A 22,553-nucleotide genomic window follows, 5' to 3' on the forward strand; every position below is an offset into this window, starting at 1 on the left:
TGCTTACCAGGAGAGCTCAGTATTTAAAAAAAAAAAAAAGAATTCTGGGACCAAACGCTTTAGAACTTCAGTGATTTATTTTCGTTTACTGAAACAATGTCGCAACAGCAACATTGCGGCATGACACCTGCCACTAACAGCAGATGCCTTAAGATGGAGTATGTGCACATGAAGTGATCACTTATCTCCTAAGGGGCCTTCCCGCGGCGTGGTTTAACCCACCTGTGACCTTATCGATCCACACGTGGAAATAGTAGTTGAACATTCTAGCCGAGGAAGATATTGGTGGTCTCAAGCTGTGTTGATGATCCACTTTTTTTTTCTCCGTCATATTGACAGGAAAAAACATGTTTTGGGACGTGACTCGTGTGTGTGTGTGTGTGTGTGTGTGTGTGTGTCTTCCAATGCGGGTACCGCTCAAAGTTGGTGGTGATAAAGCAACCAGGGTTTATCAATGGACACTTTATTAGGCACACCTGCACAGTTTAATGCTGGAGATTTCAAACTGAGCAAAATCCACATTTTTTTTCTTTTTTAACACTAGCACATAGCTATTGATTAGTATTTATTACGGATGCGGTGATGTTCAACTGCACTGCATCACAGTGGGAGGTTTTTTTAATATGTTGCTTTCTAATGTGACTAAAAAAGGAATTGTAAGTATCACAAAACGTCCCTGTGCAGTTCCACGCATCTCCAAACTAGAATTCGAAATGATGCCAAACGGCCTCCTCGTTGACGGTTTGCATCAAATCTGAGCGTAATCTTTGTTTTGATCTCATTAGACTGTGCAGGTGTGCCTAATAAAGTGGCCGATGAGTGTAGCTGTTTGTCACAGTGTGGCTGCGGCATTCAGTGGATCAACTCTGCTCACTGTGTCTTTACAAAATGCACCATAATGGTCGTCATCATCAGGCAAAGACGTCAAGGATAAAATCAATAGATTCGCTCAAAAGCAGCATGCTTTATTTTTTTGATTTTTTTTATGGCGAGTACAACTACGGTTTACCTGATCGTTGTCAGAAGTAGTTATTTGATGTAACGAGTAATCCCCGAACGTTTCCGTGGATCCAAATTAAGTTTCTCATCCATGGCACGTCTCAGGTGCAGGCAGCGAGATAGACGATCACTCATTCATTCATTTAATCAGGATGCAGCTCCGGAATCTTCTCCACACAAATGTTCTTGGTGAGAATCCCATGAGTAAATTTAAAAATATATATATATTAATAAGGAAATTAAAGCAAAACCAAAAAAACAAGGGTGACTATAGGGGCGTAAAATCATAAAGTAAGCATGAGTCGAAAGGAAAGCACAGAAAAGATCAACAGAAAAGGGGAAAGGAAAGAAAAACAAAAAGGGAGAAAGGGGCCACCTTGCTTGCGTTGGTTTTTAGAAAATAAAAAACATAAATCCATGTCATATATTCTCCATGGTTTGGCGCATGTATATTCCAAAGCAAAGAGACAAGCTGCAGCAGCAGAGGCAGCGGAGTGGGGAGCTTTTTTCTTTTTTTTTCTTTCGACCGATGCCCGGTATTCCAAGTCCAAGGGAGCTCTTGATTTGACGCAAAAAAAATAGCCCAAAATATTCAAACTACCCCCACCTCACGGGTCCTCTTGGCTTCATCCGTGAAGTCATGGGGGAGGGTGAGGGGGACGATAACGTCTGCTGTGCTATTCGGGGAGAGTATCCACAGGCAGTGGCTCTCAGTCGGCATCTGCCTCCTCTGCAGTCGCTTGTCGAGCGGAGGAAGGGTGCGCGCTCCCGTCGCCTTCCACCGGGAGAGTCGTCAAGCGCGCTCACGGAATCCCCCCCCCCCTTCCTCCCACACCCCATTCGTATGCCACCCCCACTCCAGCTCTTCCCCGTTTGCTTCATGACTGTGACGTCTGCACGCGCACTTTCCAAAAATACAGAATTACTTGTGTCTTTCCACTTCGAAGAATAGTAGCGTGAATTAACTGGACACTTAATTAGGTACACCTGCACTGTCCAATGCAGGGATTGCTAGTTAATCAGCATTAAAATATGCATCTTTAATGATCTGGGCTGGTGTTGAATAGTGGCGGAACAAGTAAATGCGCTGCCAGAAAATGGAAGACGTAGTTTGAAAAGAGCGTGTGCGCCGTTGTGGGAGTGAGCAAAACCCGGCGAAATAAAAAGCTGGCATCCTGTGATAATACTAGACAATAAAAATCTGTCTAGCTATTTTCAATCTGTTTCTGTAAACAAAGAAGTTGAACACTCGAATATGGTTCAGCGTGTTAGATCTCTAATGGAAAATCACCCTATGCATAATGCTAACACATTTCCTCCTTCATGCCCAATATCAACCATAGAAACAAACATCCTTCAAAGCTGACACGCTCGCATCCTCATACATCAACCCGTCAGAATAACAGCGCCTCGGAAGAAGCGCGTCACCAGAAAGTGACATTTTTCATTAACCTCAACAGCCTCTTTGACAGAGAAATAATAATCACATTGTCATGGGTGTTAAAAGTCTCACTGCTCTGAACTGTGTCTGTGTGTGTCTGTACTTTGAAGAAACACTTGAAGAACGAGGTCAAGTGCACACCAGCAGAAAGGTCGCACTTGTCAGATTCACTCATTTGGGAAAGTCATCTAATTAAAATACACTTGAGATCATTATGATTAATGAATGTGTATCCAGCTCAAACTTGATGCGAAGTAGAATTTTTATTGGATTCACTTTGTATGGTACAATATAAAAATAAGAACTTGTATATAAAAGCGTTATTTCAGAACCACGGACAGCTCTCGCGAAGTTTCATTCTATTAGGGACTCTGGCGATAGATGAACTATGAACTCTGGATTTAAAAATAAGAATGTGGAATTGTAGTCATATTAAAAGTGTTTTTGCTATTTCAGCACCATGGACAGTTCTTGTGAATTTATTTTCTGTTAGGGACTATGGCAATTAGGATTTTAGATGTTTGCATAATTTGAGAATAAGAATGTGTAATAGTGGTCATATAGAAAGTGTTTTTGCTGTTTCAGCACCATGGACAGTTCTCGTGAACTTTAATTCTGTTAGGGGCTATGGCTATTAAGATTTTTGATGTTTCCATAATTTGAGGATAAGAATGTGTAATAGTGATCATATGAAAAGTGTTTTTGCTATTTCAGCACCATGGACAGTTGTTGTGGACTTTAATTCTGATAGGGACTATTGCAATTGGGATTTTTTTACGCAGTTTTTCAAATCCCCTGCATTGTGCTCGGTAGGTTGCTTAATAAACCATCTCTCGTACAGCTAGACAATATCTTTAGAAATATGATGCAGGGGCACTGCTGACCTGCATGCTTCAGAAAGCAGCTAGGTCGGCCGTTCTTATTGTCCATGCGCCGAGACGCGCGTACAGCACACGTCCAAGTAGCATGCATCAGCACAAGTCAGAGGAGCCCCTTGACCTGATTAGCCGACATCTGCTGTAGCCTGAGGGCTTCCTTCTATAGGAAGAACGCCCAAAGTGTTTTCACAATGTGAAGATGCTAATCAGAAGAGTGTTCCGAATGTTCTTCCACAATAAACATGTTGGATTTGTTCGGAGTCCACCAAGGCAGACTTAAGCCGCTAACTTCAACTTCACTAGTTTTAAGCTAAATGGAACTTACATATGGCTGTGGCTGTGTGTAGTTGTGTACATGAGTGCCAAGTATAATTTATGGGTGTATAAGCCTATTTGTGCGAGCCTAATGTGCAGTCTAGCGGATCCTGGCTAGGGTGGGAGTTTTGTAAAAAGCAGTGGTCCATGAAGCTAACTATAGTTCCTCCCTGATCAAATGTGACAATTATGATGGTGCTCGTGGGTACAAAACTCCCTTCCGGCTCCCCAATCCATTCTATTGTGCTCTCTCTTACTGCCACCTTCTCTCTTCGTCCGCCACGCTGTTGCCCTTTACGCTCACATGCAAGCAACGCTGCTACTTTGTACTTTTGTTTTTACTCTGTGCTAGGAAGGGAATCTAACGGGAAATGTTTTGAAACCTACTTTAACTTTTACTTGCGAGACAAGTTGTCTGTCCATCTATCCCTTTGAACTTACCCCGTCTTTGTGACCACCTATCACCCGCCCCGACTCACCTCTCATATATCTTCCTCTCTCCATTTGCTCATTCCATCCCCTCCACACATTCAAGATCATCTGAAACCAAGTGTAGACCGGAGTGTGTAGCACCATCCATCACTGCTCGTTAGGGGCCACACGAGTTCACGCAAAGAAAACGATCATTTGACTTTGGCCGGGCGAGTTCATTTCAACAGCGTGGACCGTGACTTTATTTATTGGGCTATAGTCACAGATAACAACGGGATCTGGTTAAGCTATCATTCAATTTAGTGAATATCGAAAGGTACAAAAGGAAAATAATTTTGGAATTCCCTGAAGGCACGATCGATAACTTGTTACAGAGGCTCATTGATCAAATCGCTGCTGCAGATGAACACAACAATTAACGCTTAAACACAAATAATCCCTTTTACACAAAAAAAAATCAGCGTTATAAAAAAATCAACTAAAAATTTCGGGTTCGAGACCCTAATTGAACTTTATCGCCAGTTGACTTGAGAAACCTTGTTGCACTCCATCACCGCAAGGTGGGCCGAGGGAGACGATGAATTAAATCCACCTTGACAGTTGTGATGACGTTTGATCTTGCCCTCAAGGAGATGAGTTAGCAATTTCATGCCAGCAGAAAACACCCATCACCCTTTAGAAGGGCAGAAGAAATGTTGCTATAGTTCCATCATTTTGAGAATACAACAATCCAATCCAAATGAGATTGCTTAGCATAGCGCCACTTTACAAAAAAAAAAAAAAAAAAAAAGGGCGGAACTCTTAGCTAATAAATGAAGCAACACTCGGGCAGTAGTTTGGCGCATGTAAAAAATTAAAACAAATTAAATTAAATTAAATTAAATTAAATTAAATTAAATTAAATTAAATTAAATTAAATTAAATTAAATTAAATTAAATTAAATAAATAAAGCACGGCAGAATTTATTTAATGTGTACACGGCCCAAGATAAAGTTTTTAAGAGTCGTCTGGTTGAGTTTTACCTGCTTGTTCTAAAAGCCATCCATCACTCACACACAACCAATTACCTACCGCCGTCGTCCATTTTAAGCCCCTTGATGACTCTCCCACTACTGTCCATTTTTTTTTTTTTTTTTTGCCGCTTTGTCTTTTAGCCCCAAGACAGGTCTTGTATAGGCTCTTAACTAAATGGAATCTTTGCTTTGGGATCTGCGTCATAGCATAGACGCCATGCTCCAATAAGCACTGCAAACAGTAAAAGGCAAAGGCCAGCGCTGTTATTCCCCAGTCGCTTTGTGACCGCATACGAGTACACAAAACGAGACAGATATGTGGCAAAAATCACCACTGATGTGTTTTCATTTTTTTTTTCAAAAGTGTTTTGTTGCACAAATGCGATGACACAACCCCTGTGCCCGTCACTTGCCTGCAATAAAAAAAATAACATAAAAAAATGGCATGCTGTGGGAATTACGAGGTACAACTCGGCTGCGTGAAGTTAAACAACTGCAGCATGCGTGCACGACTCCCATTTTAGCCTCTGTTCATAATTTACACACTTGGCGTCTTTTAATAGTCACGCTCCAAAGAATCATGACACCGAGGAAGAAAAAATAAATAAAATTTGCTCTTCGCTGAAACAAATGAAATATTCACAGTGATCAAATTGGTTGTTGTTAGATGAAATCTATGAGGCTCTTTTGGAACAGAAGTCAAACTCTCAGAAGCTCTCATGGACAAGGAAAAGAAAGCAAGCAAGTCTAAACATGGCTTCATGTTGTGCTCGACTGCAGTGAAGATGAAATATTTACAATCTCTTTTCTGCTGCTTTGAAAAAGCACTTTTAATCAGATAAAGCAGGGGAGGCTACATACTTACTTTTCCTTTTGGATTAAAAAGCACAGACGGCTTTTTTTTTTCTTGATGTTCAATTCTTGAGTTGCATATTAATGACCTTCAATGGTACTTTTGTCTTGGTAGTATACTTTTTTTTAATGAGTCTCTAAAAATCAAAACATAACGTTTACTCATCTCAATTCTTTTGATTCAATGCTTCCAAAAAATATTTTCTCACTTGGCCTAGATATAACAAACAGAGTTGGCTCGTTATGCTCATATTTTATTATGATTTTCACACCCGCCACTGTTTTCTTCTCACCTTCTATTTGCTAGCTTGCTCAGGTGGCTCTGCTACGAGGCTAATGTATGATTGATCGTTTGAATAAGCGACACTCGACTGCCCGCGACTTTTCTGTCTCTTGTCTACATGTTTAATGGACCAGCCAACGGGACGAGTGTGTGTGTGTGTGTGTGGGGGGGTCTTGCAGCAATAAGCCCCCGCATGTCATAATGTCACATGACAGCAACGGCTATTCATTCCACAACTGCGTTAATGTGCTACATCGGCATAAATTTGAAAACACATTTGGCCGTGAGTGAGAGCGATGCATTTGACATTGGATGCAAATGAATCAAACGGCCCACTTATCACATCACCTCGCTTCCACTTCTGACCCCATCGACTCCAAATCATAACTTTCCGACTATTGGCATCCGTCAGCCATATTTTCCACGTGTTCCTTTGAATCTCCCATCCCAGTTCAGTCTTTTAAATTAACACTAAGTGCTGTCTGGAAATGACTGAAGTCCTTCATGAACAGTCTTATCAACTCGCCTTGTCATTTAATCCTTCTTTAAGAGCATAATGACTGATTCCAAAGGATTACATGTGAAAAGTATACACGAGTTACTCTCTGCATTTATGCTTCACTCCAGGGCACTTATGTAACGCTGCAAGGAAAGGCGCTTCACCCCGACTGAGGAAAGAAGGTGGGAGGGGGGAAGAGAGAGAGGATGAGTGGAATCTCAATGAAGCATCCTCGGTGACTGACTGGAGTAATGTTATGCGAACACCACCATTCTCTCTCGAGGTGGTCCATTAATCCAAAGTAATGTATTTGAATACCCGTGTTTGGCAAGGATGGAATGTTCCGGCCTTATGAGGCATTTTTGGATGATATTCTAACTTATCCTCCATGCTATGAAAAGCACTCGCGACATAATTAATCACTCATAAAAGTTAAGCTCACTTCCCTCGGTTGACTATTTAGTTTTCTTGAATCGGATCAATAAAGATTTTTTTGGAATGGTAACGAATTGACGACGATGTTTCTGTTCGATTCGCTTGGGCTCTCCATGGGCCAAGCGGCGACCCCCCCCTCGGGATTAAATGTTAGTACTTCAAGTAGATTTATGAGGCTCCATTAGCTCTTTATTACTGTAAGTAACAATGAATTATTGTTTGTAATCAGGACATTGGGTTGCTGAGAACAGTATTAGGTTCACCTCGTACATCATCGGACAAAGCAGGAGGGACGATGAAGTATGGCGACGATAGTAGTTTTGTTTGTAATTGTTTAAACCCCGAGAGAATGGGATCATGTAAAATGGTGTGTTTACTGGCACACGTACAAGTGCTCAGAAATGCTTAAGTCGGCAGTTTATGTCGGGATTACCGTTTGGTTAATTAATCAAACAGTCGTGGTGGTCAATGAGAGAAATCAAAAGCAGCACTTCAAACATCAGTGCTCGACAAAATATTCGGCAGGCGGGCCGGGAAACTGACAGTTCCCTCCCACCAGGCTGACAAGATAGGCAACGCACATAAATAGCATTTACTGTTACGTGCTTCCTTTTTTTGTCTATCTGCGTCTGATCTTGACATTTTGTATTCAACAAAGCCCAAATGTCCTCTCAGCTATGTTGTGTTGTGTTATGGGACACTTTTCAATTCCATTTCACAACCGCATCACTGGCCAATCCATCACTTTTCGGAGGAATAACAATGATATTTACTAGGCACAATAAAAAGTGCAATTCCCCATGCCAGACGGTCTCTGAGGGACGCTCGCTGGCTCGCAAGTTGTATGAAGGCTGGTAAAACTACACTTCCCAAGGGGGCAGAGCTTCATTGCTGCTGCTCCTTGCGGGGGTAATAAACTTGCATTGATCCGGTGACAGGTCTGATTAAAATCAATCTGGAGCTAGTGTCCCGGTGTGGTGGATAGGGGAGGGGAGGGGGGGGGATCAAACACACAAGGTGTTGCAATACAAAGCACCTGAAATATGGAATACCCTTGGGACAGTTCCACCCACATTTGATTAATATAAAGCATGCCTTGTTCTCTCAATGTCAGTTTGGAAATGTCTGTCTATATTTTTTTGTTTTGGTGTATTGCTAATATGGGTTAGCTAAATGTAGGAGCTGCTAGAAAAAGAAATTCAACTGGGAATTAAATTTTTGCGACTGTTCATTTGATTCAAAATATTTTGCTCATAATTTTATTGATTAGTCCATATGCAAGTAAAAATAAAAAAATCATATTTGGGTGACACAGTGACAAATTGCCTCGCCGTAGCTAACAATGCAATCAAATCCATGCAAATTGTGAGATTCTCCATTTTATTTCTCTCCATAATTAAAAAGCAGAACGTTTCTAAATCTACAAGCGCGGCTTCATTACACCATGATTGTACCAAGATATCGATCGGGAATTCCAGCTGTGGGAACAGATTCCTAGCACGCCTTTGCATAAACCAAAAATCAATATCAGTCACTGTCTGATGTAACGAAAATGAAAACAAATGCACCAAAGCGAAGTAAAACCTTACACTGTTTAAGTTAACTACAAAGATTTATTTTCAATTTGGATCATTTGACCCCATTTAGCTTCTTATGCTCACTACTTCTTAATTCTCTCCATAATTAATTTAAATATACAAAATTCTCCGCACAATGACATCAACATGATGCAAAACAGTTATCTTCGTGTAGGTGCGTGTTTTCTCTTGACAAGCTTTTGTATTTACTTCTCGTGTGACGAATAACAGGATTACAATGCTGACCCGAGGCGTTTGTTGCGTTCATGTGCATTTGTGTTAACACATCCACTATATAATATAGAGCCAGCACTCGGTGAAGTGGCTATGCTGTTCTTTGTAGACAAAGGATGCAGAAAAAGCATAGAAAATCTGTAAACAGCTATAAAACCAAAACATTCTGAATTCACAATAGCGTCACGACCCTGAACACCAAGCCTGCCTTGGACGGATATTTAATGAAGATGACTCTCACTGGCCCGCTGTCAAAATCACATCGTTGCTTTGACACCTCTTACGGTGCACGTCAATCAAGACAAACGGGAAAATGCCAGGAGGGCCTATCAGCAGCCACTTACCTGGACTTCGTACAGGGACGGAAAAAAAACAGTTGCAAAGATGTGTAGTTCATACACACACACATTGTTGCTGATATTTTTAAAGCACTAATGGGGCAAACTGGTATCAAAGTGGATCAGCGGGCCACAGAATGATCGAAGAGACCCCCCTCCACTCCCCTACTGACATTTTGTTCAAGGAAAACCCAATATCCATGTCATCTTGATTTTGGCCTTCATGTGTCCGCAGTCGATCAATGCGCCATTATTTTGCTATCGAACGAAGCAAATGACTCAAGTTGTTGCTGGCAAACCAATCCGGGAAAAAAAAAAAAAAGATGTTACACGGGCTGATTTGTCAGTCTGTATTGAAGCCATTAGTTTCAGTTTCAAGTTTCAGCAATGGGATTGAATTTAGAAATTTATTCAAATATAACTACCGTATTTTCCGGACTATAAGGCGCACCGGACTATAAGGCGCACCTTCAATGAATGGCCCATTTTAAAACTGTGTCCATATATAAGGCGCACCATTAATGCATCATGTCAGATTTTTATTCCAAATCAAATCATTCTCCATTTTATCTTTTTTATTTCAACTTTAGACGCGACAAATTACTTTATAATCACAAAATAATGATCATAGTCTTTTTGATTCATGATTCATAGTCTTCAGCGGGCCACTTATGATTGATTTCATGACACAATGCTTCGGGCCAGTTTAAATTTAGGAATTTGGTCCATATATAAGGCGCACCAGACTATAAGGCGCACTGTCGGCTTTTGAGAAAATTTTAGGTTTTTAGGTGCGCCTTATATCCGGAAAATATGGTAGACGTGACATCATTTCCTGCTCCAAATATGATAGTAGTGGCTTTTTTTGTTTAACATAGACTGTTGCGGCATCAGTCCTGATCAGGATTTTGTGTTTAAAACCGAAATCGTTGCCCCTTGCTCTGACACAATAGTTACACTGATGTATTGAATTGAAAATTACCTTCCCATTACACTCAATTTGTCAACGACATTGTTCAAAGCATCCATCATCCTCCGCCTGTCTTGTCCTTTTTTTTTTTTTCTTCATAGCAGTGTTCCTTTTCTCCCGCTCTCCTTCGCTATGCAGCGTGGTTATTGAAAACACTTTCCCCCATTTTCAAATCAAATTCTCGAGTCAACATCATTACAGTAAAGTGGGCTTGATTTTTTTTTTCTCTCTCTCTCAGTACTTTACAGTACAAACATGCGGTTTTGATCCAAATGCATACGGCTTTTGCCGCTCGTAATATTCGCTACTGTTTTCAAAGGAGCGTAAATATGCACACAAGCATACGTAAGATATAAAAACAAAGTGTCAATATTTAGAAAAGCTTTGACTGGCAAACACACTGAGAGCAGTTTTTCTTTTTTTTTTCTTCTCCTTTTAGTTGTTTACCAGCATGCACCGACTGTTTTGATCGGCCATTTGTTCACCATTCCATCTCAACCTCTCATTTTCCATGTCATTAATTTTGATTAAATTAGTCTCACAGGGAATCATTAGAAGTTATCCGCCTAGAGTTTCTGTGTGTTGAAAACAGGTCCCATTTTTATCGGGAGAACGTTCACATCCCGTTTTTGTGTGTTTGCGACATTAATTGATACCTCGGCATGGAAATGGATTTTTCTTCAAGTCCACCTACAAATCCCACCTTACATTTTCTTCATCCTCGTAATGGTTCGTGGGTGAGCCGGCTTCGGTTCCAGTTGACTTTAGGCAAGAGAATGATTGGCAGTCAATCGGAGAGAACATCTTTCCACCCTCACGCTCGTACCTTTTCACATCTCAGTCAGTTCAATTAACCTTACATGCATGGAAATGTGAGATGGAGCCGTAGTAGCTGGAAAAAAAGACCACATGCGGGAAGTGCAAAACACGGCTGGCGAAGGCAATGTCGGCTGAATAATGACATGATTTATGACACTGATTTTTTTCAGCTTCCGAGATAGCGAGACGATGGAATCCATAAGGAAAATCCAAAGAAGACAGATTGTGTGGCAAATGTGGGTGTGGCTTATTGACTATTGATTGATTCAGTCGGCAGTCAATAAAGTATAATTTGTGTTGCCCCTTTTAAATATTCAGATGTCGTTCGTCATTGAACAAAAGGGGCAAAACTATTTGCACTTGATTTATGATCAGCATTTCCCGTTAATCACTTGTATCAACTCAAGTGATTAAAATTGGAGAGTCGGCACTAAAGTCAGGTTCAATCGGCCATAATGCCAATGGCGGTGACTTTTTTTGCCGTTAATTGGTGATCAATGGAATGACTCAGCGCTTTTATCATCGTACACCTGCAGTGAAACGGGTTATCGCCTCATACTGCAGGGACGCTATTGAACTTTGTCCCTCTTGGCTTCCCTTGGCAATTACCAAAGACTTTAATGAGCTTAAAATAATTTTAACCTTCAGTTTTAGCTTTTTGTGTCATTCTATTCATTTCATCATTTTTGTTGTTTAGGCTTATCTGTTTTGTTCAATTTTGTATTTTCTTTAGTGGCTCTGGTAATTTAACCAACAGATGCACATTCTCTATAAATGTCTTTTTTCCCCTGTCTTATTATAGTTTATTCTTTATCCCATGCTTGATTCCTCCACCAAATTTGGTTAAAACAAATTGCAATAGTTGTTTTCGAATCCTCCAAACCAGATGGGCTTGACAGATGGAAAAACAAATAAGCCAAAAGCGGAAAAGACGTACATTCTCTTCCACCAAGGCCAACTCGGTGTTCTATGTTTACACATCCCACACATAGTATCTACTTTTCCCCTTCACTTTGTAAAGCATAGTAAAAAAATGGCGAGTATTTCTTTCACCGTACTGACCCTTCGTCATGGTTCAACAACTCTCATTTGACGTTTCAATCCAACGGTATTGAAATGTGCTCATTTTGATCCGCTGCGAAGAAAAAAACGCTCTATTCATTCTGTTTATACTCTTGTGGTGCATCGAAAGGCGGCGTAGTGAAAAGCGAGATTCTGATTGACTGTCTGACAAAGTGGCTTGCTGCATAATTATATCGTGAATAATAGATGCTCATTCGTACACTCGCGCAGAAATACCGGCCCGGCCAATTGAGCCTCTTCATCAGGCCAGCAAAGCTCGTAAAACGTACCTTAGTTATCGCCAAGCATCTCCCACATTCACAGATTGCACATATTTCAGAGTTGGAAATGCATCGGCGCCATGTGTTGCAAACAATAGCTGTTCCGATTATTTCGGAGTGAGTGTTGCGACCGTGCCAACTGATGTGTGTCAATCAGCCCCGGAGCAAAAAACTCATTCTCTGTCGAGGCGGCCCTAATTGCTGCAGCTTGCGGTGTCAGCCCGAGCTTGACGAGCGGCTCCGATTTGATTAGCCGGCGCCACAAGCCGCGGCTCGACCGATTTGCAGCAGTCCCGTTGTTCCTTCGACGGGCCCTCGAGCGTCTTTGTCGTATTCTTGTCATGAGTTGTCCACGTATTCTTTAGCGTGTTCTCGAACAAGACGGATTCACAGGTCGGCGTTTATCGTTAGAATTTCTTAATATGCAACTTACCGTATTTTCTGGACTATAAGGCGCACAGGAGTATAAGGCGCACCTTCAATGAATGGCCCATTTTAAAACTTTGTCCTTATATAAGGCACACCATTAATGCATCATGTCAGATTTTTATTCCAAATCAAATCATTCTCCATTTTGTCTTTTTTATTTCAACTTCAGACGCAACAAATTACTTTATAATCACAAAATAATGATCCATAGTCTTTTTGATTCATGATTCAAAGTCTTCAGCGGGCCACTTATGATTGATTTCATGACACATTGCTTCCGGCCAGTTTAAATTTGGGGATTTGGTCCAAATATGGCGCACCTATAAGGCGCACTGTTGGCTTTTGAGAAAATTTTAGGTGCGCCTTATAGTCCAGAAAATACGGTCATTGAATATTTCAAGATAATTACTCAGCAAGAAGCTTCAAAATGAGCTTGTTTGCCCCTCCCACCTGTGATTCCATTCGAGGTTTTTGTATCATCTGCTGGTCCAACACAAATACATCAGCTTGAACAAAAAGCTTTCCATGCAGTCAGAAATGTCTTTATTCTCGCAGTTCCATCCTATTTTACTACACTCCGTTGCTGCATAGCAATTTTTAGAGAGCCCAAGTGAGAAAGAAGCTTGTTGCCGCCACTTTGAAGAGAATGAATTGGCTCGTCACGTCTGTGTATTTCTTTCTTTTCAAATTTTTTTTTTATTTTTTTCTTTGATGGGCAAGAAGTGACTCCAAGGGTTTGTTTATCCTGGCGTGTTTGGCAACTCATGGGTGACTAAATGCCAGATGTGAGTGTAATTAGGACTGCAGACAGACTTGATTACTCACAATTACTTGTTTCTCCGTGTGCCTCCACTTGCTGCTTTGTGAAAATAAAAGAATCAGTGTGTATGGAGCTTTAGAGTAGTGGGCGCATGTATTTTATTTAGTCGCTTAAGCGTGATTATACATCAAACTGGGGCAGTGTGAGGATGAGAGCGTTAGTGGGACAAATTAAATTGAAAGGCAAATAAAATATAAAGTATGTTGTTGCATATGGAATGCGCCTCATCTGCATGAGGCCCACACGACACAAGTAATAATTTGGGTGATGAGAAGACAGAAAAAAGGCAAAATAATGCATTGCATTTGCATAATGGATTTTTGGATTTGTAGCTGGAGGCTACCAAATCCCCCCAAAAAAAATTCCAATGAAACCATACTGGGTCAGAACATTTTGATAAAACCTGAACTTTAACCATTTTTTTTTATTAAATAGCAAACTTGCTCACACCAGAAGGTATTTCAAAGAAAGTCCCCACAGAGATAAGGCATTAGAAATCCAGTTGCCATGGTTACAATGCAAAATAATTAACTTTTCCTCATTATTTGCATAATATTTTGAAAATGAACTAAATTATTCAGATTCTTGATACACACGCATTATGCAAGGGGGAGTTTAGGGGCAATATGTTTAATCAATTTGAAGGCGTCGTGATCTCGTGTGCATGCACACGCACAAGCAGTCGAGATTATTCACAACGGCCAAAAAAAAATTGACACAGTAGGTGGAAATGTGCAAGAGATTAATTTATCTGTGCTGTTTGTAAAATTCTGTCACAAAATCAAATTTTTCCCAAATTAATATTTATCAATAATTATTAGCTTCATTATAAATTAAATTACAATATTGCTGGAAGAGATTACACAAGACCAATGCAATTAAAAAAAAAAAAAAAGTGTTAGCCTAAAAGTTTATTTAGTATTTTTGCCATTACCGAGTCCTGCTAAATATACTCTCTTCCACAAAATGTGCTAAATTATAGCAAAACTGCTCATTAGCATAATTAGGGGATCAGCCAGATGCAAATTGCCTGGAGAAAATTTCAATGTTGTCACTTGACGATTTTTAGACTGACATCTCCCTCGCTCTCGTGTGACAGTTCAACCTACAGCTCAGCGTGTATAAATAGACTTTCAAAAGAGTCAGGAACCATATTTACTCTCACGACAAAACATGTTTTCTCTCACGGGGATGCCGCTGAGTTCAAGTTTTTTCTGGGTGCGTGTGCACTTTTATTTATTTTCATTCCTTTGAGGGAACCTTTGCCTTCTGGGCGCTTTATCACAAATGCGACTTTGTGTGCCGTGGGAAGTATGCGTACTTGTATTCAAAGCTAGCAGAGTTGGTGCTGGGTAATATTTGGACCTGAGAGGTAAAAAGGTGACCCGTTACATGTGAATGTACCACTTGGGTAGATTGCAGAAGCAAGACAAGGTAGTGCAAGAAAGAACTCACAAAGTGTTTTCTTTTTATTCCCTCAGCTAGCCAGCAGCTCTACAAATGAGTGTAAGTGGAGATACGGCAAAGTGTGTGGGCTCTGATTAGGCGTGTGTGTGTGTGTGTGTGTGTGCGTGAATGTGTGTGTATGCATGCCTTTCCAAGAACAGGAGATTATTGTAGCCTTTTTGACACCTTCATTTTTTTTTTTAGGTAATTAATTGAATATGCGGTTCATTGTACGAAGGATATTTCAAAGAAAATGAGTGAAAATAAAATGACAAAAATAAATTTCCAAGAATTAATTGCTCAGAAACTAGCCGCTCTCGCCTTTGATGATTCAAATCCCGTAATGTGCAGACCGATGCAAAAATCGATAGAAAAATCGATGCCTTCCATACCAAGTAATAAGTAATTCAAGTTATTTCAGCACCACGGAGAGCTCGGACACGGTTTGTGATGTTTGTGCTATGAAACGCCGCAGGTCGAACCACAGTACAGAATCCATTTGTAATGAGCCAGAGAACAGTGTCATTTATTCAGTGCTGCAGGCAGGCACCGTCAGGTACATATGGAAAAAAAATGAGGAGCTTTAAGCAGGACTAGCTTTTGGCGTTGCAATATGATATCATGATACAAGTAAGTACGGGTTTGAAGAAATTGCTTTATTCATCATCAGAGTTAGCGTATCTCGTCGGCATGGCGAGGAAGGAGGTGTCAGATGTGCTATTCTCCTCCTCCGCATAACCGATCCAGGAAGTCACTTTCTCTCCCCCTTCTCTTTCCACTGCGTCTTTTGAGATTGTTTTGCATCTCCACGTGGGCCTTTTGATGTCGGCGAGAGCGTAAAAAATGTGACCCGGTGATTAGAACGTATGTCACCGTGGAGAGGAATCGGAAACGACGGCGCGGGGATGTTTGAATGGAAAGCGAAGCTTTCATCTGAGGTCGATGCTTCCGATTATGACGCAAAGTCTTTGAAATGTGCATTCAAGCAGCCATTTTTTTTTTTCAAGGAAGGCTGTCATATGTCATCAAAAAGTGCCAAAAGAGTCGATTTGTGTTCATTTGTGAAAAAGGGGCAAAACAAGGACCAGGCTATTAAAAATAAATGAAATGAACGACAATCATTTTTAATGATTTATTGCAAAACAGTATCGGCTGTTGCTGCGAGTAACGATACTTTGATACATTTATTTTGAAATATACTCCATATAGGTTTTGATATGAATTATTGGGATGATCATGCTCGATTTGCATGTCGCTGATGAACACATTCATTGAAATTCACTCGAGTGACTCCTATGCAAATGCAATCAGAAACACAAAGAGCCCGACTCCTTTCCATCAATCTCCTTGACTGACACGCCAAGTTGTCGTGTTGTGCGCGCCATCTCTCTCACGCTATTTACCTCTCTCTATAAATCCCATTGTGGCTTTTTTTTTATTATCAAGCCATTAGACTCTCAAAATTTGACTCAAGTCCCATCTGACTTCAAATGTAAGTTACAGCATTGGCATTAGGATGAAGTTAATCAAAACCTTCCTCGTGCTTTCGGTACCCGAGTACAAAAAAAAATTGTTGACATCGCTCTCATCGAGCCCCTTGATTCCAATTTTAGTATTTGACCCGTTTCGTATGCCAACCCATGGATAAGCATGCTAAGGGGATACCCCATGAGAGGAAATAAAAGTCATGGCAAATTAAGGCTTGCTGGGTGGAAATCGAGCCGGAAAAGGTCAGACTGGAACAAAAGAATTTGCGACCAGTGCGGTTATCGAAAGGCGATGTGAATTCACGGCAACATTTCTATTTTTTTTTTTTTTTATATTCTTATAAAAATGTACTGCAGTGATGTTTTCATTCTATTTATTTTCATACTACCAGCATTATTGTTGTTGTTAAACATAGAATTATAACCATGTCTACAAGCACTGACAGTTGTAAAAGGAGGTTACTTTATCTGAAAAATACATGTTGACCCGTACAAAGAATTTCTCGGCTTACCAAAACAAACGCACACACATACACACAGACACACTCGCTTACACCTATTGTGATTGCTGTCTTGGTCTCTCCACTAATTGGCAATTAAAGTGCAACCGCAAAGCAATCAGGGCAAGACTCGGACAGATGTGAAGCGGAGAAAAGGAAGCTTGTTTATGATTTTTTCCCCGGCGTTAACTTTCCGGACACTAGAGGTGAGCTTGAACTTGAATCTCCAAACATTCACACAAACAGAATAATTACAGACATAAAAACTTCCGATTATATATTTCAAGTCATTGTGAATAACGGCCTCGTAAAAACATCCTAATTATATTGTAGCGTTGGAGCTGTATAGGATAAGTAAGTTCTTTAAATTGTTAGTTAAAAGTTTGAATGTTTTTATTCTGGAAAAGCCTTTCATTGTTAGCCGCAATACGTTTGACAGCTAACGTTCAAAGCAAAATGCCCATCCCTTAATTTGATTTTATTTTTTTTCTTCTTTGTGCTTCTTTGTTATCCACTCTTACATTGAATGATCAAACCTGAGCTACAAACAATCAAGCCCGCCAGACAATGTTATTTTCCTTTTTCCGGACATTGGTGACAACCTCCGACATAACTCGCTTGTTATTAACAACACGTGTTGAAAGCTAGTGGGGGGGGAAAACAACAACCTCCGGCAAAATAAATGCAAAGTACGCTGTCAAACCAAAACAGGGTTGTTGGGTTATTGGAATGGCTGATAAGGTTCAGTTGAAGATGTGAGAATAGGCTTGTTCATTTAATAGAAGCTGATGAGGCCAAAACGAGTTCATGCACTGATGAACAGCTAAAAGTGGCCAATTAAATGCGGACGGCAGAAGAGTAACAATCAGTGAAGAAAATGGTGGCGAGCTGGGCTTGATTGGGGAGGTCACGAAGAATCTGTAGACTGAAGCTTTTCAATATATGACAAATGCACTCTTCCGCTACAACATGTCCTTTCCATGTCGTTTCCGATATTAAGCTGAGAAATCGTGTTACAGGACAAAATCATTGGTTAGGCTACCTTTGCTACAGTCTTTTACTTAACTTGACATTATCTAAAGGGCAAAAGAAAATGAGGAGGCGGCAGTCGACTGTAATCTCACAGCCTTCTTCCTCTCTTAGTCACATTTTCCTTCATTGCGGGTAAGGCTTTGTTCTGTAAGTAGTTGGTGAGAAAATGAAAAAAATAGAAAGTTGAGGCAAGTAAGTTACTTTTGAGTCAACTGAGATGTGACATGAAATTAATAAAACAAATGTGGTTTGTGGAGATAGAGCACTTTAGCGGGAGGTAAGAGGATGGACAAATCCTCATTTGCTTGCCGTCTTTTTCATGTCTTTGCGAGAATGTGTAATTTGCGTGTGTAGGATTGTGCCTTTTGAGCGTGTCACCTTCAGAGAGTTTAAATCCAGCTTTGTCGGATGATGACTTGCGCGGTGGTAGGGAGGTGAGCCGTACACACGCAAAGTGACTTCTGGATATTTTTGCTGGGGAATTAAATATCAAGCTTTGTTGCATCAATCTTTTTTTTTCGCTGCGTATTTGCAGTGCGCAGACACATGTTGCCCTTTACGTCCACTCATTAAAGTCATCTACCACCCGCTGATCAGGGAGATGAGACCTTAAACCTCGGCCCTCCGTGAAGTTGGGGGCGGCGGGGGAACAATCAGCCTCCCACGTCGTCCTCATCTATCATACCTGAGCGGCACACAGAGACCGTGGCACCCCATATTTATCTGTGCTTCGGGGAATTGTCCACTTTTGCTTAAATTGTCTAAATATTATAGTATCTAATAAAATAAATAATAAAAATAAACATAATAAAATACCATATAAATAATATATAAAAAAATACAATATAAATATATATATATATATATATATATAATATATACATAATATAATAAAAAAACACCAAGTTTTAATGAAGCACACATCCAATATAAATATTATATATATATAATGAAATACTATATAAATTAAATATGAAAATATAATATATATATAATATAATGTATACATAATATAATAAAAAAACACCAAGTTTTAATGAAGCACACATCCATGCATGTTGAATATTTCATCCAAAATACAGATTACATATTCACTTCCTGTTTACCTGGCATCATATAATTTGCATAAGTAATTCTATCCACCTCACGTGCATCCACTTTTATTTTCATCCAAGTTAACGTGACTAAAGTGCTCGCCGCTTCTCTACTTCATATTGATCCATTAATTGTGCCACTTTGGTGTAAACACAAATCTGCCGTGGTGTTAAAAACAAACAAACACACCGACTCTTAATTACCAGCACCCTCCAAAAATAACAAGCAGGGCTCCCCGGTGACGGGAACAAACAGAAGAATCAGTTCAAAGTTACAATTGTGAATTCAGATGGGATGTTTTAGAGCGAAAAAGTTCCGTTGATTGAATTCCATCCAGATAAGCGTCACCTGAGTTACACTCCCATACTCCAACTATGGTCGTATCTGGATATAAAAGAAAGTCTTGTTTCCATGGCAACCTTACTGGACAAGTGTGTGGCTTTAAGTCAGAAGAAGTCTCCAAATGTTTTCATTTTTATAGGCACATATGTTCCAGCTATGCTTGGTGTCAGATTCATGTCATGTGACTTTCCAGCCGCAGATTAAAGATGTTTACTTGCTCCTTATTGGTTCCCAAAGTCATCCTGTTATGTTATTACATTAGAAGATGTATTACTTTAATGGATTCAATTTCATGATTACACAGATTAATATTAGATTACCTTGCGAGCGCTTGGAGGAGTAGTTGTTGTCATTTGGGATCTATAATGCATACATTTTCCAGTTTAGGTTGGAACTCCACGGATCGTTGCTGTGGGAGCAAAACATGATTCTCGCAAGCCATTAAAATGACACTCCAGCATGCTTGGTCCAAAGGGATTAAATTTATTTCTAGAAATAACTATGAGCTCAAATGTGTAAATATCTGAAATGAGAATGAAACCGCGGCTTGGGGGTTAATCAATTTACTTGATTGTTTATTATCCACAAAACAGAGCGCTGGCCACTGTGAGGAATGCTTATTAAGTGCTTTGGGGTGTCTAATCAAATTCTAATTATTTTAATCAAACCTAGTTTAATTTCACGAGCCCCGATTGCACTGGTTATCGAAATTCCGAGCACCTGTAGGAGTCCCGTCGATGGGATACTTCCGCTTGGATGGAAACATGATGTTGAAGAGAACAGAGGGTCGCTGATTGAAAAAAGGTGTATACCCTACAAAGATGAGAGTGCCGCTTGTACAAACAAACATGGACACACACACACAGCAGCAGCTAAGTGCTCAGCAGAGTAGTAGAGTGTAAGCAGGTGTCCTTTGGGAGCGAGTGTACCATTAGCAGATCATTTCCCTCCCTGCTCCAGCAGGCTCTCCTCTATCATACCTCTGCTGTCAGCACTGCCTCCAAGGATTATGGAGAAACAGAGAAAGAGGAGGGAGCGAGCCAAAAAAAAAAAAAAAAAAGACAAGCAAGCACGGCAATCTGGGTGGGAGAACAAAGTGCAAAATTGAAACTTGAATGGTCCTTCTGCCCATAAATTTGTGATTATAACACCGTGGTGGCCTTTTTCCACAAACGTTTGGGTGATCATTAAAACAGCAAAACATGTATTTTGTTTGGGCACCCTTTCCAAAAAATCAGGTTGAGAGAAGATGTTGAAAAAATTAAGATACAGCTGGTGACTAGTTTAGAGTGAAGATCAAATAGCAGTCCACATCTGAGCAGCTGGCCATTCTGACTGAAAAGTCTTTCTGACGTGTCAGTGTGTGACGCTTTCCTTGATCCCTGACCCCCTGAGGGCTGCTCTACCTGGAGGCAGAGTGGCGGCTCGACTAGACTAGATTCGAAAAAAAAATGACAGTCATCAGAAAGAATGATGTGTCACCAAAGACAGGGTTAGGTGGATGAAAAAAGTTTTTAAAAAAATCTTTAACCGTCACGCAATGGACTATTATGGAAATGTGTTGTTTATACAGAAAAATCAATATTATAGGACATGGGTGTCAAACATAAGGTTCGAGGGCCAGATGTGGCCGGTCACATCATTTTATATGGCCCGCGAAGACAAATCGACTTCATGTATCAATACTAAAATTGCAAATTATCTTCACTTTTAAAAACTACAGATATTGCTAGCAATTTTTATTAACATTCATTCAATATTTGAATATAAGCTAGTTATTCATCAGTTTGTTTTGAAGCTTATATTGAATATAATACAAGGCCTTGACAGTCATACTGGTTCTCCGAAGGAAACAATGAGTACAGTGTGGCGAGCGACAAAAATGAGTTTGACACGCCGGAATGAATACCATGAATACCGTGACCCCCGTAATCAATTTTAATCATTAGAAGAAAAGAGACGTACTTTTCTGTCGCAAGCCCAAATTGTAGCCCAGTGCTCAGTTTACACAAAGCCCGTGTCACAACTTCATTGATATGATTTAATGATTTGTGGCTTGTCAAACACAAACGCCGCTGTAACCGCCAACTATTGATGAGCCAACCCGTGGTGAAGGCAAACAAAGATAAGAGGCAGAGAATTTGTTGTCTGGACTCAGCTGCAAATAAATCACATCAAAGTGAAAGCAATCCATTTTTCATCTGAGTGATGTTTTGTAAATGTACCAAAGGAAGGTTTCTTTATTTTGGCTCCCGTGTTCAAAAAAAGAAAATAACTTTGCTATTTTAGACCATGAATGCAAAATTATTCCAAAGAGCAATACAATAATTAATGACTGTGGTGCAAAGAAATTGAAATGTCATTAAGATCTGAGTGTCGGTTTCCAACGGCAACCATGTGCAATACGGCAATGAAAGAGCTGTCTGTCATCTTTTTGAAAATAACTGCTATTCTGGGAATTCTGGGAATTTTCCCTCTCAACTCAAAAGTGAGCCTAAGGCCTTGCTCAGAGCCGCCGTTAACTATTTCAGGCTGTTTACATCCTGGCACTCAGCATCATTAAAAATCATAAATTTATCGCAGAGGAACTTTGTGTACTTTCACATACTTGTAGCCTTCTGTAACTCTGTTACAGTAGTTCAGCTTTTTTTTTTTTTTTTTTTGTTCAGGTTGGAATGCCATGTCAGGTCGCCATGACTTGGAGTGACCTGACAGAGCAGCTGTCCGTTCGGAGGATGCAGAAATAAAAAGCCTCGCCCCGGATCAGTGAAGCGTCAGACATAGTCGCTAGGGCTTTTTGGATCTCCCAGGCAGAGCTTGACTATCTGTCACTCACTCCGTGAACACGCAAACCAAATGGGTAAAAACAAAAAAAGATTTTAGCGAGCAGAACATGGATGGATGCATTTTTGTAAAAAAAAAAAAAAAATCTTTGGTTTTACCTCGACCTGGGAGGATACAAAATATTTTTTT

The 22,553-nt window shown here is 40.2% G+C and overlaps 1 protein-coding gene and 1 long non-coding RNA gene across 23 annotated transcripts in view; one reads left to right on the forward strand and one right to left on the reverse strand.

Annotated features, from left to right (window-relative positions):
• Nucleotides 1–1,757, reverse strand: part of adgrb2 (adhesion G protein-coupled receptor B2) — a 78,297-nt gene extending 76,540 nt beyond the window's left edge. For 11 of the 20 annotated variants that reach the window (XM_049751363.2, XM_049751367.2, XM_049751364.2 and 8 more), the window contains exon 1: nucleotides 1,010–1,756. The gene's annotated coding sequence lies outside the window, so the exon portion shown is untranslated. Of the gene's footprint in view, nucleotides 1–1,009 lie in introns of all 20 variants that reach the window. The other 9 variants (XR_007487924.2, XR_007487925.2, XR_007487923.2 and 6 more) reach the window with 2 other exon arrangements.
• LOC125987325 (uncharacterized) overlaps nucleotides 1–22,553 on the forward strand; it is a 120,552-nt gene that overhangs the window by 30,821 nt on the left and 67,178 nt on the right. The window lies entirely within an intron of this gene.

The sequence above is a fragment of the Syngnathus scovelli genome, chromosome 19, assembly GCF_024217435.2.
Source record: "Syngnathus scovelli strain Florida chromosome 19, RoL_Ssco_1.2, whole genome shotgun sequence".
In the NCBI taxonomy this organism is placed as follows: domain Eukaryota; kingdom Metazoa; phylum Chordata; class Actinopteri; order Syngnathiformes; family Syngnathidae; genus Syngnathus; species Syngnathus scovelli.